Source organism: Hyla sarda, chromosome 4 (assembly GCF_029499605.1).
Source record: "Hyla sarda isolate aHylSar1 chromosome 4, aHylSar1.hap1, whole genome shotgun sequence".
NCBI classification, from domain to species: Eukaryota; Metazoa; Chordata; class Amphibia; order Anura; family Hylidae; genus Hyla; species Hyla sarda.
In genome coordinates, this window is record NC_079192.1 from 120,834,391 (window position 1) to 120,848,984 (window position 14,594).

A 14,594-nucleotide genomic window follows, 5' to 3' on the forward strand; every position below is an offset into this window, starting at 1 on the left:
AGGTAAAAGCATTCCAGAGTTATTAATGTTTAAAGTGAAAGTGGTCAAATGTGCAAAAAACACTCTGGTCCTACAGTGAAAATTGGCCTGGTCCTTAAAGGGGTAATCCAGGCAAAAACTTTTTTTTTTTTATATCAACTGGCTCCTGAAAGTTAAACAGATTTGTAAATTACTTCTATTAAAAAATCTAAATCCTTCCAATAGTTATTAGCTTCTGAAGTTTTCTGTCTAACTGCTCATTGATGATGTCACGTCCCGGGAGCTGTGCATGATGGGAAAATATCCCCATAGGAACTGCACAGCTCCCGGGACGTGAGTCATCAGAGAGCAGTTAGACAGAAAACAACAACTCAACTTCAGAAGCTAATAACTATTGGAAGGATTAAGATTTTTTAATCGAAGTAATTTACAAATCTGTTTAACTTTCCGGAGCCAGTTGATATATAAAAAAAGTTTTGGCCTGGAATACCCCTTTAAGGGGTTAAAGGAGTACTCTGGTGCAGAGTATTCCTGCTCCGTCATGCCCGGGCTGCAAAAAAAATGAAAATAAACCATCCCTCACCTTCCTGGGTTCCCACGGAGTGCTACTACAGCTGATTGGTCCTCCGGTCCATCTTCTTCATACTTCCGTGTGAACAAATCGTCACATGGAGCTCAGCCTATCGCCAGCCGCCGCGATGTTCTGCCTCGGCCCATAATAGGCTGAGCGCCATGTGACGCTTCGTTCACATGGAAGTATGAAGAAGATGGACCGGAGGACCGATCAGCTGTAGTAGCGCTCCGTGGGAACCCAGGAAGGTGAGGGATGGTTTATTTTCAATTTTTTTGCAGCCCGGGCAGGACGGAGCAGGAGTAGTCTGCACCAGAGTACTCCTTTAACGTTAAAATGGACTTGGTACTTAACCTCTTAAGGACCCAGGACGTATGGGTACGTCCTGGGTCCCGGTCCTGCGATATAACACGGGGTCACACGGTGACCCCGCATCATATCGCGGCGCGGCGGGCCCGGCGTCATAGTGAAGCCGGGACCCGCCTCTAATAGGGCACGGCACTGATTGTGGTGCCGCGCGCTATTAACCCTTTAGCTAAAAACATAAAGTGAAAGTTGCCGGTTAGCTCAGGGAGCTGTTTGGGATCGCCGCGGTATAATCGCGGCATCCCGAACAGCTGTAGCACAGGAGGAGGTCTTCTTACCTTCTCCTGCGCTGTCCGATCGCCGAATGAATGCTTCAAGCCTGAGATCCAGGCTTGAGCATTCAATCGCCAAAAACACTGATTGATCCATTCCTATGGAGATGGATCAATCAGTGTAAAAGATCAGTTAATGCAATGTTATAGCCCCCTATAGGAGCTATAATATTGCATAAAAAAGTGTAAATAAATCATTAACCCTTTCAATTATCCCTTCCCCTAATAAAAGTTTGAATCACCCGGCATTTCCAAGATTAAAAAAAACACAGTGTAAATAAAAATAAACATATGTGGTATCGCCGCGTGTGGAAATGTCCGAATTATAAAAATATACCGCTTTTTAAACTGCACGTTCAATGGCGTATGCGCAAAAAAATCCCAAAGTCCAAAATAGCGCATTTTTGATCACTTTTTATACCACAAAAAAGTGAATAAAAAGTGATCAAAAAGTCTGATCAGAACAAAAAGTATACCGCTAAAAACTTCAGATCACGGCGCAAAAAATGAGCCCTCATACCGCCCCATATGCAGAAAAATAAAAAAGTTATAGGGGTCAGAAGATGACAATTTTAACCTCTTAAGGACCCAGGACGTACAGGGACGTCCCCGCACCATGGGCTTTAAGGACCCAGGACATCCCCGTACGTCCTGGCGTTTTCCGGTCTCTGCCGCTCGCCGGGCAGAGATCGGAACCGGATGCCTGCTGAAATGCTTCAGCAGGCATTCAGGGCAAACGCCGAGGGGGGCAAACGCCGAGGGGATCGCCGCAAATCGCAAGGGAAATCGCCCTTGCGATCTGCGGCGATACCGGGCTGATCGGGTCTCTGGGACCCGACCACCCGGTAATTTCGCATGATCCCGGCTGTCACAGACAGCCAGGACCATGCTAAAGCATAGGAGCGAGGTGGCAAGCCTGCCCCCTCCTCCTATTCCCTGCGATCTGTCGGTTAGTTAACCGACCAATCGCAGGAGGGGGGGCGGTTACTTCCTCCCGTCCTGCCCGGCCCCTTGAAGTCCGGAGAGGACAGGAGGAAGACCGGAGGACACGGCGGGGAACGGGGGAGTGCTGGGGACCGGCCCCGGTACTTACCTCGTCCCTGAAGACCCGGATCCCGGCGATGAAGACGGCGGCGGCGACAGGTGAGTAGATCTTCAGCCGCGGTCGGGCCCTTTACAGCAATGCACGTCGCCGTAAAGCGACATGCATTGCTGTATTCGGACCCTGTAAACTACAACTCCCAGCATGCCCAGACAGCCCTTGGCGTCTGGGCATGCTGGGACTTGCAGTTTTGCAACTTCTGGAGGTCCACAGTTTTTGGACCACTGTGCCCTTCCAGATGTTGCAAAACTACACATCCTCAGCATGCCCTTACTGTCCAGGCATGCTGGGAGTTGTAGTTCTGTAACATCTGGCCCTTCAGATGTTGCAGAACTACAACTCCCAGCATGCCTGGACAGTTTTGGCATACTGGGAGTTGTAGTTTTGCAACATCTGGAAGGGCACAGATTGGGAACCACTGTATTAGTGGTCTGCAAACTGTAGTCCTCCAGATGTTGCAAAACTACAACTCCAAGGATGCTGGGAGTTGTAGTTCGGCAACATCTGGCTCTAAAGATGTTGCCGAACTACTACTCCCAGCATGCCTGAGAATGTTTGGGAGTTGTGGTTTTGCAACAGCTGGAGGCACACTGGTTGGGAAACATGGTTTCCTAACTCAGTGTTTCCCAACCCGTGTGCCTCCAGCTGTTGCAAAACCACAACTCCCAAACATTCTCAGGCATGCTGGGAGTAGTAGTTTCGCAACAGCTGGAGCCCCCCCCCCCCTGTGTATGTACAGGGTACATTCACATGGGCAGGGGCTTACAGTGGGTATTGGGCTGCAAGTTTGCGATGCAGCAAATTTTGCTCGGCAGCTCAAACTCGCTGTAACCCCCCGCCCGTGTGACTGTACCCTAAAAACACTACACTACACTAACACAAAATAAAATAAAAAGTAAAAAACACTACATATACACATACCCCTACACAGCCCCCCTCCCTCCCCAATGAAAATGAAAAACGTCTGGTACTCCACTGTTTCTAAAATGGAGCCTCCAGCTGTTGCAAAACAACAACTCCCAGTATTGCCGGACAGCCGTTGACTGTCCAGGCATGTTGGGAGTTTTGCAACAGCTGGAGGCACCCTGTTTGGGAATCACTGGCGTAGAATACCCCTATGTCCACCCCTATGCAAATCCCTAATTCAGGCCTCAAATGCGCATGGCGCTCTCACTTTGGAGCCCTGTCGTATTTCAAGGCAACAGTTTAGGGTCACATATGGGGTATCGCCGTACTCGGGAGAAATTGCCTAACAAATCTTGGGGGTCTTTTTCTCCTTTCACCCCTTATGAAAAGGTGAAGTTGGGGTCTACACCAGCATGTTAGTGTAAAAAAATAAACTTTTTACACTAACATGCTGGTGTTGCCCTATACTTTTCATTTTGACAAGAGGTAAAGGGGAAAAAAGCCCCACAAAATTTGTAACACAATTTCTCCTGACTACGGAGATACCACATATGTGGGCGCAAACTGCTCTGGGGGCGCACAACAAGGCCCAGAAGGGAGAGTGCGCCATGTACATTTGAGGTGATTTGCACAGGGGTAGCTGATTGTTACAGCGGTTTTGACAAACGCAAAAAAAACAAAACCCCACATGTGACCCCATTTCGGAAACTACACCCCTCACGGAATGTAATGAGGGGTGCAGTGAGAATTTACACCCCACTGTTATCTGACAGATCTTTGGAACAGTGGGCTGTGCAAATTAAAAATGTTGTACAGCCCACTGTTCCAAAGATATGACAGACACCAGTGGGGGGTAAATGCTCACTTTACACCTTGTTACATTCCGCAAGGGGTCTAGTTTCCAAAATGGTATGCCATGTGGGGGTTATTTTGCTGTCCTGGCACCATATGGGCTTCCTAAATGCGACATGCCCCCCCGAGCAAAATTTGCTCTCAAAAAGCCAAATATGACTCCTTCTCTTCTGAGCATTGTAGTTTGCCCGTAGTGCACTTCAGGTCAACTTATGGGGTACCTCCATACTCAGAAGAGATGGGGTTACAAATTTTGGGGGGTATTTTCTGCTATTTACCCTTGCAAAAATGTGAAATTTGGGGGGGAAAACACACCTTTTAGTGATTTTTTTTTTTATTTACGTATGCAAAAGTCGTGAAACCCCTGTGGGGTATTAAGGCTCACTTTATTTCTTGTTACATTCCACAAGGGGTCTAGTTTCCAAAATGGTATGCGATGTGTTTTTTTTTTTTGCTGTCCTGGCACCATAGGGGCTTCCTAAATGCGACATGCCCCCAAGCAAAATTTGCTCTGAAAAAGCCAAATATGACTCCTTCTCTTCTGAGCATTGTAGTTCACCCATAGTACACCTCAGGTCAACTTATGGGGTACCTTCATACTCAGAAGAGATGGGGTTACAATGTTTGGGGGGTATTTTCTGCTATTAACCCTTGAAAAAATGTGAAATTTGGGGGGAAACACACATTTTAGTGAAATTTTATTTTTATTTTTTTACATATGCAAAAGTTGTGAAACCCCTGTGGGGTATTAAGGCTCACTTTATTCCTTGTTACGTACCTCAAGGGGTCTAGTTTCCAAAATGGTATGCCATGTGGGGGATTTTTGCTGTTCTGGCACCATAGGGGCTTCCTAAATGCAACATGCCCCCCAAAAACCATTTAAAAAAAAACGTACTCTCCAAAATCCCCTTGTCGCTCCTTTGCTTCTGAGCCCTCTACTGCGCCCGCCGAACACTTTACATAGACATATGAGGTATGTGCTTACTCGAGAGAAATTAGGCTACAAATATAAGTATACATTTTCTCCTTTTACCCCTTGTAAAAATTCAAAAATTGGGTCTACAAGAGCATGCGAGTGTAAAAAATGGAGATTGTGAATTTTCTCCTTCACTTTGCTGTTATTCCTGTGAAACACCTAAAGGGTTAACACACTTACTGAATGTCATTTTGAATACTTTGGGGGGTGCAGTTTTTATAATGGGGTCATTTGTGGGGTATTTCTAATATGAAGACCCTTCAAATCCACTTCAAACCTGAACTGGTCCCTGAAAAATTGTGAGTTTGGAAATTTTGTGAAAAATTTGAAAATTGCTGCTGAACTTTGAAGCCCTCTGGTGTCTTCCAAAAGTAAAAACACGTACATTTTATGATGCAAACATAAAGTAGACATATTGTATATGTGAATTAAAAAAAATATTTGGAATATCCATTTTCCTTACAAGCAGAGAGCTTCAAAGTTAGAAAAATGCAAAATTTTCAAATTTTTCATCAAATTTGGGGATTTTTCACCAAGAGAGGATGCAAGATACCACAAAATTTTACCACTAAGTTAAAGTAGAATATGTCACGAAAAAACAATCTCGGAATCAGAATGATAACTAAAAGCATTCCAGAGTTATTAATGTTTAAAGTGACAGTGGTCAGATGTGCAAAAAATGGCCGGGTCCTAAGGTGTAAAATGGCTGGGTCCTTAAGGGGTTAAACATATACATTTTCCTGCATGTATTCATGATTTTTTTCTGAAGTGACACAAAATCAAACCTATACAAGTAGGTATCATTTTAACCGTATGGACCTACAGAATAATGTACTGCGTAAAAACGGAAGCCCCCAAAACTTACAAAATAGTGTTTTTTCATCAATTTTGTCGCACATTGATTTTTTTCCCCGTTTCACCGTTGATTTTTGGGTAAAATGACTAATGTGATTACAAAGTAGAATTAGTGACGCAAAAAATAAGCCATAATTTTCAATTTTAGGTGACAATTTTAAAGAGTTATGATTTTTTAAAGTTAAGGAGTAAAAATTGAAAATGAAAAAACGGAAAAAGCCCGGGTCCTTAAGGGGTTAATGAGTCGACCGGCGTCATTGTTTGACTCCAGTCGGCTCATTTTCGACCTGTATCTGGTTTTCTGACCGAACCTAAAACCGTCGTACACTATGGTTGTTTTAGGTCCGGTCAGAAAACCGGACACGGGTTTAAAAGGAGCCGAACAGAGTCAAACAGGGTAATCGCTGCCGCAGGGCAAATATTTTTTTTTTTTCACAATAGATTTTGTAGTGTTCTCTTAGGGTTAATAAAGAAAATTCAATCTAAATCATAATCTGTTTTAAATATGAAAAAGAAAAAAATCGACCGCGGCAGGACTCGAACCTGCAATCTTCTGATCCGAAGTCAGACGCCTTATCCATTAGGCCACGCGGCCTTCTCGTACTAGCTTTGGTAAGAATATGCGCTGTCTACTTCTTACTCCGCTGGCTTTCACCATTACCCCTCCTTTTCACCATTACCCCTCCCACTAAACTGGGTTTCACGTCGCTTACGTAAATTGTCTACGGGGGCGTTATATCCGTCACCTAGTGATGTTCTCTCCGTGCTGTGCAACTTTAGTCCCCGGCTTTAAAGGCCTCATCGGGGAGTAAGGTAAATAACAGAGACCAGCAGCCCGTTCCGCACACACTGGGGGAAGATATGAGGCTGTACACGTGCTGGAGCTCATACACAGAGTACAGCGGGGGGCGGGGGTATACCTCGTGTTCACTCACATGCGGTACCGTATGGAGGAATAGTAACATCGCCAGGGAGCATGCGTGACTTGCCGGTAGGTGTATCTTTTGCTTACAGTTCTCACATGTCACCCTATGTTGTAAACATACAAACAATGACTTGAAGGGATTGTCTTATAAAACAACTAACTACTTTCTAAGGACCCCCGCAAGTATGTGCTGATGGAATGTCCGAGTCATGTGACGTCATGATGGACGAGACGTCACTGCAGCCTGAAGAACAAATAATTAGTTATCGATACCATTCCTAAGGGTCAGGGGGAGGTCATGTAGTCCATAGAATGGAAACTTGAATGATATAGTATCACTAGCTGAGTACCCGCCGTTGCCCGGTTTTTCCTTCCTAAGGGAACATGCACACCACGTTTTCACTGTACGGCGCTGAAATCCATTGACTTTAATGAGCCGACCGGAGTCACCGTTTTACTCCGGTCGGCTCATTTTTGACCGGTATGCGGTTTCCTGACCGGACCTAAAACCGTAGTATACTACACTTTGAGGTCCGGTCAGAAAACCGGATATGGTTAAAAAATGAGCCGACCGGAGTAAAACGGTGACTCCAGTCGGCTCATTAAAGTCAATGGATTTCCGCACTGATCCGGCTGGGGTACGGGAGCGCATGGTTTTCCCCTCCCCCAGCCGGATCCAGCACCCGTACAGTGAAAACGTGGTGTGCATGTACCCTAATCCTTGTTAGGGAGGAAAATCAACAAAGCAGGAAGCTATTGACTTCATATCCCGTCCTCATATATTGTTGTCTTATCCCAACCCCATATCCTGTCCACATATCCCTTCCTCATATCCTTTCCTCCTGTCCTGTCCTCCAATCTTGACCTCATATCTCGACCTCTTATCCCGTCCTCATATCCCGACCTCCTATACCGTCCTCTTATCTTGACCTCATATCCCGACCTCATATCCTGACTTCCTATCTTGACCTCATTTCCCGTCTTCCTATCTCGTCCTCATATCCCATCCTTATATCCTGTCCTCAGGTGGGACTGATATGTGATGAAGATATTGTATCATATCTTTTTAATTGACAAATAAATAATATGTGTACCAGGTATTGAAATATCTCCAGCCATACGTGACATGTAGTTCCGGATGCCGGGCAGGTGAATTTTTCATAGGTTTAGCCCTGTATCGGGCAAGCAGGGCCCGAGTGACTTCCTGCTTTATTTTTTATAATGCCAGTGTGAGGTGTAGGGGCGGATGCAGACTTGCATGGGATCACCCCCCCCCCCCCCCCCCCCCGGGCATGCGCAGCGCAATCGCAGGGGGGCAATCCCCTGTGGAGGTAGCCGGAGAGCTTACCTCTGCATCCATGGCTGCCCCCATAGATCTGCATTTGATTGAGCAGGCTCAACCAAATAAACACAGATCAATAGAGTTAAATAGAACTGCATTGATCTGTGTGAGGAATCTAAATGTTTTCTCCTAAAAAAAAATAAAAAATAAAAAAAAAATAAAGGAAAAGTTTAATGAAGTTTAAAAACACCCATTAACCCCTTCCATATTAGAGGTACGTTCACACAGGCAAATTTATTTGCAGGTTTCCCACTGCGTATTTGAAAGGGGGCAGGCTCTTCTCAGCTGTCCGCAGCAGATTTTCCGTGGCGGAATTTCCGCTGCAGAATATCCACCGAAGACCCTTCTGACTTCAATGGGGCTTGCGGCAGATTTTCCGCAGCGTAAATTCCGGCTCAGAAAATCTGCTGTGGACAGCGGAGAAGAGCCTGCCCCATTTCAAATACGCAGCGGGAAACCCGCAAATGAATCCACCCGTGTGAATGTAACCTAAAAGTTCATATCACCCCCCTTTTCCATATAAAAATATGTAAACATAATAAAAATAAACATATTTGGTATTGGCGCGTGCATAATTGACTGAACTATTAAAAAAATAACATTTTATATCCCCTACGGTAAATAGTGTTAACGTAAAAAAAAAAAAAAAATCAAAAAAAAAATCACAGAATAGCTTTTTTATGTTTATAATATTCCAGAAAAAATGAAGTAAAAAAGGGTTCAAAAAGTCTGATCAATGCCAAAATGGTACCGATACAAACAGCATATTATGGCCCCAAAAATTAGCCCTCATACAGCCCAGTATATATGGAAAAAAAATATTATGGGGGCAGGGGTTTTCTTTTTTAAATTAAAAAGTAAAAAAAAAAACTAATAATAATTATTAAAACGTGAGGGAAACTAAAATTTGGTATTGGTGTAATCAGGCCGACGTAAAGTATCAAAGTAATATGTAAATTTGTCCACAAGGTGAAAGGCGAAAAAAAAAACCTCAAAATTTGCTTTTTTTTTTAATTTCACCTCACAAATAATTTTTGGTTTGTTTCAGAGCATAAGTTATGGAAAAACGAAAGGCTTCATTACAAAGTATACTTCCCCGCAAAAAACAAGCCTCATATGGGTCTGTAGATGGAAAAATAAGAGTTATGGCTATTATGGGACAAGGAGGAAACAATGAAAGTGCAGAAACTAATAAAGACCTTATTTACTTACTATTTTGGTTGAAATTATTTTATCTATCAGGACAAGTAGATTGTGTTCCACTTTAGTCCCTTGGACAAGTAGTTTTTTTTTATTTTTTTATTTCCTCACTCCTGGAACATACATTTCCCATTGATTTGCATGGGACTTTAAACAAAAACTCCGACCCTCACAAATGGGGGTAGTTAAGGGTTAAATTAACTATCCCATATTTTAAGTGGACATATAAGTAACATTTGACTGAGTATTATCGAAATATCTCCAGCCGTTTGGAAGTTATGCAGTAACATATATTTCCCAAAGACTTATATGGGACTTTAAACATAAACCCCGCCCCTGACAAATGGGGGTGAGTAAGGGTTAAATCACTTATTCTATGTTTGTTGTTGACATATAAGTAACGTGTTTGCCAAGTTTCATGTTAATATCTTTAGCCCAGTGGTCTTCAAACTGTGGCCCTCCAGATGTTACAAAACTACAATTCCCAGCAAGCCCGGACAGCCGTTGGCTGTCCGGGCATGCTGGGAGTTGTAGTTTTGTAACATCTGGAGGGCCACAGTTTGAAGACCGCTGCTTTAGCCGTTTGGTTGTGATGCTGGAACACACACAGGGGTGTGGAAATTTTATAAAAAAACTACTTGTCCACACTACTTGACTGCAATGTCCCGGGCGTCGGGGGAATTCCACATCCCTGATACACACATTGGACCACATTTATCATTGTCTTTATACTGTTTTTTGCCCCTTTTGGTTTACACATTTCTGCTGATTTTGAGTTGCAATCCACTGATTTTGGAAATACACATGATATGGACGGGTTTTATCAACTGCGCCTTTTTGTGAAAAGGAGCAAAAAAGGCACAAAGCCACTGAAAAGTCTCTAAAACTACACCATCCCAGACTTCGCTTAGCTTTTTGGTGTATGTGAAGAGAGAAATTTCAGAAAATGTGACCTGCACAAAATTTATCAAATGCCCTTTGACCATTTAATAAATTCGGTTCTCCTACACATTACCAGCACACACAAAAAAGGTGTAGAAAAATGCTTCACTTACACCTACGATAAATGCTTCACTTACACCTACAATGATAAATGCTTCACTTACACCTACAATGATAAATGCTTCACTTACACCTACAATGATAAATGCTTCACTTACACCTACAATGATAAATGCTTCACTTACACCTACAATGATAAATGCCGGCCATTGAGTTTTATATTTATAGATTTCTACAGGCTTTGAATAATGGACAGTGGACAAACTGTGTGCGTCCAGCTGTTGCAAAACTACAACTCCCAGTCCACAGTTTGAAGACCACTGGCATACACCATTCACGTGATGCTGCAGATCATTTTTGGCCCCCCCCTGGCTGTCCGGTCATTCTGGGAGTTGCAATTTTGCAACAGCTGGAGGTCCACGGTTTGAAGACCCCTGGTGTTCACCATTTACATGATGCTGTAGAGAATTACTGGCCTCGGTGGTCATGAGCCTTACATTCAGGAAAAGACCGCTGAGGCCTGTGGTTATCTACAGCATCATGTCAACAGTGTACAGTGATCCCTCAACTTACAATGGCCTCAACATACAATAGTTTCAACATACAATGGTCTTTCCTGGACCATTGTAAGTTGAAACCAGACTCAACATACAATGTACAGACAGTCAAGATCTGTGAAACATGTCAATGGCTGAAAGAACCAACCAATCAGAATGGGCATTTTACTTTTAAAACCCCTGTATTCCTGAAGCGTATGCACTGACTGATGTCTGGTAGCGCCCCCTACAGTACAGGAAGGTATTACATGTTCTGTACACTTTACCTGTACCAGGGTTACCTGCTCCTTTGGACACCAGGTTAGGGCGGCTCCATGTTACTTTTTTAGGACACTGTGTACTGTTCAGGACCCTGAAGAAGATCCTGTTTTCTACATAGACCAGTCTTTCCCAAGCAGGGTGCCCCCAGCTGTTGCAAAATTACAACTCCCATCATGCCCGGACAGCCTTTGGCTGTCCGGGCATGCTGGGAGTTGTAGTTTTGCAACAGCTGGAGGCTCCCGGCTTGGGAAACACTGACATAGACAGTGATTACAGCTCCCAGCAGATCTTTCTTACTTTTATATGAAAGAATTTACTTTATCTATATTAGTTATCTACTTATTTTTCTTTAATCCTCACTTTTTCCTATTTTGGATGACATTTTGGTGCCTTTAGAACCAATTACCAGGTTTCCATAGAGTTCTGGTCTCAACATACAATGGTTTCAACATACAATGGTCATCCTGGAACCTATTAATATTGTAACTTGAGGGACCACTGTACGTGACATACACTGGTTTATCACTGGTTTCACCCCCCTTTTTTTTTGTTTTTAAAAAGTCGCAATATTTAGCACAATGGGTGATTTGCGCAAAAAATTGGTGACTTGAATGTAGGGTGGCATGGATAACGTTTTGCTGTAGTTGCTGATTTATCAACTGCGACATGGGCCCAGACCACACTTTAAAACTTGTTTAGGCTAAATTCACATCATATTTGGGGCATATGGCAGCTGGAGAAACTAAAAACAGTCTGCTGCCTTCCCCCAACCGGACTTGTGCCCTGTCCCATTCATTTCAATAAGCCAGAGGTAGTATTCAGCTAGTGGGTCGGGTCATTTTTGGACCATATCTCTTTTGTTGCCAGATCGAAAACCATGGTTTGTTTCAGTCCGGGAACAAATTGGATACGGTCCAAAAACCGGTCCAGCGGGGGTACTGCAGCAGCCGGTATTTCAGCTTCTCCCACTGGATCCGGCTGCCATATGTGATGTGAATGCAGTCTTAGATCCACACTATTTAGGCTGGCTTCACACCGCGTTTTTGCAATACAGTTCCCGTATACGTTTTCAATTTGAAAACCATATGCATTGACTCTCCATTGAAAACCGTATGCCAAAAGATGCATCAGGTTGTATCCGTTTTGCACCCTGTACGGTTTAGTCAGTTTTTTTCCCGTACCCAAAACCGTAGCCTACCACGGTTTTTGGTCCGGGTGAAAAACTGTATTGAAACGTATAATTTTTTTTTTAACATGGGAGTCAATGAGAACCATACTAAACTGTATGTGTGTACGGTTCCATCCGGGTTTTCACCATACAGTTTTTGACTTTGCACAGTTTTTTTCTTGGAATTTCAATCAAACAAGTGAAACTTTATTCATAATGGACATAGTAAAAAACAAACAAAAAGAAAGCGTATAGATCAAATAACAACATAGTTTTATTAGACATAAATGCTCAAAGGACAGACATTTTTAAAATCACATAAAATTACAAAAGAGTACGGCTGATGGAAACTGAAAAATGGAGACTGGCAGTGCAATGTAACCACAATATTAGGGATTTGTTGTCTTCCCAATAATAGGTATAAAGTGCATAGTGCAAAGAATAACATTATGCAGAGCAGGGAAAGAAAAATATCAACCAATTAGCAGCAAGATATATGAAAAAATAGTAATCATTACCCAGTGGACTCTAGGGATAAGCCAGCTTCCTCTTCCGGGGAAGAAGCCTGAGTGCGAAACATCGGATGGTGGAGGCTGGCTTATCCTAGAGTCCACTGGGTAATGATTACAATTTTTTCATATATCTTGCTGCTAATTGGGTGATATTTTTCTTTCCCTGCTCCGCATACCATATGTTATTCTTTGCACTATGCACTTTATACCTATTATTGGGAAGGCAACATATCCCTGATATACCGTATTTTTCGCCGTATAAGACGCACTTTTTCTTCCCCAAAACTAGGGGGGAAAAATTGGTGACACCGCCAATGCACAGCAAACACCTACAGGACGCACTCATTTGATCTCTGTGGACCTGAGGAAGGCACTTCTTAGCTCCGAAACGCGTTGTCCTATCATTTTCTATTCAATAAATCCTTCTGTCCTGTGCAACCGCGGCTGTTGAGTCCAGTTTTTTACAAGCAGAAACGCTCCACCCAAAATCCCCTGTTTTTTCCTGTCTACTACTCTCTTAGGGTAGGGTCACACTGCTGCATATTTTCTTACCCATTGAATTCAATGGGTAGCAAAATACGCAGATACTTTTGTATTGACTTCAATGTATAAGAAAATACGCAGCTGCAAATATGCAGCAAAATTCGTCATGTGTGACCCTACACTTTGACGTAATTTCTGAGCACTGACAGGCTGACTCCCCCCCCCCCCCCCCCCCACACTCACACACACTTAAACCTTGGCAGCAATCATCTCTGTTTCCCAAAGACAAAATCTGAATATGATGCGGAGAACTTCTTTGGTTGACCATGGCGCGGCCTATTCTGAGTGGAACCTGTCCTGTGACACCGCTGTACTGTCTTACCCACTGTGCTGCAGTCTTCCTATAGCCTAGGCCATCTTTATGTAGGGCAACAATTCTTCCAGTGACCAGTATTAGAGAGTGTGAGAACAGTAACACCAAATTTAAGACACTTGCTCCTAATTCACACCTAAGAATTTGTAACACTTGTAACATGAAAGGGAAAATGGCTAATTGGGCCCAATTTGGACATTTCCACTTAGGGGTGCACTTTTGTTGCCAAGGTTTAGACATTAATGGCTGTGTGTTGCGTTATTTTGAGAGGATACAGCATTAAAGGAAATCTGTCATCAGTTTCACATTCACTAACCTGTCGGTACAAATAGGTAGTGCAGGTGACACTGATGACAACGATACTTACCTGGTCCTGTTCTGTATTCTGATTCTTCCGCAATCTTCAGCCATATCGGGGCCGATTTGGAGCATGGGCGGAGCTTCTTGACGTCGCCGCTGCTGCTCTCTGCTGGGTTTCCGCTGCTAGCAAACACTGTGAAGAAATGACGTTCTGCTAGTGTTGTCATTTGAAAAGATATCATAAAATATTTAATACACGTATGTGAGAAACGTGTATTAACCCCTTAAGGACCAAGGACGTACCGGTACGTCCTTGGTCCTGCTCTCCTGATATAACGCGGGGTTACACAGTAACCCCGCGTCATATCACGGCGGGCCCGGCGTCATAGTGAAGCCGGGACCCGCCTCTAATAGCGCGCAGCGCCGATCGCGGCGCCGCGCGCTATTAACCCTTTAGCCGCGCGCTCAGAGCTGAGCCGCGCGGCTAAAAGTGAAAGTGAAAGTTGCCGGCTAGCTGTCGGGCTGTTCGGGATAGCCACGGCTAATCGCGGCATCCCGAACAGCTGACAGGACAGCGGGAGAGCCCCTACCT

At 43.8% G+C, this 14,594-nt stretch overlaps 1 protein-coding gene and 1 non-coding gene across 3 annotated transcripts in view; one reads left to right on the forward strand and one right to left on the reverse strand.

Moving 5' to 3' along the window:
* Positions 1-6,401: 6,401 nt before the first annotated feature.
* TRNAR-UCG (transfer RNA arginine (anticodon UCG)) lies at positions 6,402-6,474 on the reverse strand. The gene has a single exon. It is a non-coding gene; the product is annotated as a tRNA-Arg (tRNA).
* A 133-nt stretch (positions 6,475-6,607) lies between these two features.
* The window catches only part of POLG (DNA polymerase gamma, catalytic subunit), a 92,929-nt gene continuing 84,942 nt past the window's right edge, over positions 6,608-14,594 (forward strand). The window contains exon 1 of one of the 2 annotated variants that reach the window (XM_056571929.1): positions 6,608-6,870. The gene's annotated coding sequence lies outside the window, so the exon portion shown is untranslated. The remainder of the gene's footprint in view (positions 6,871-14,594) is intronic. The other variant, XM_056571931.1, reaches the window with a different exon arrangement.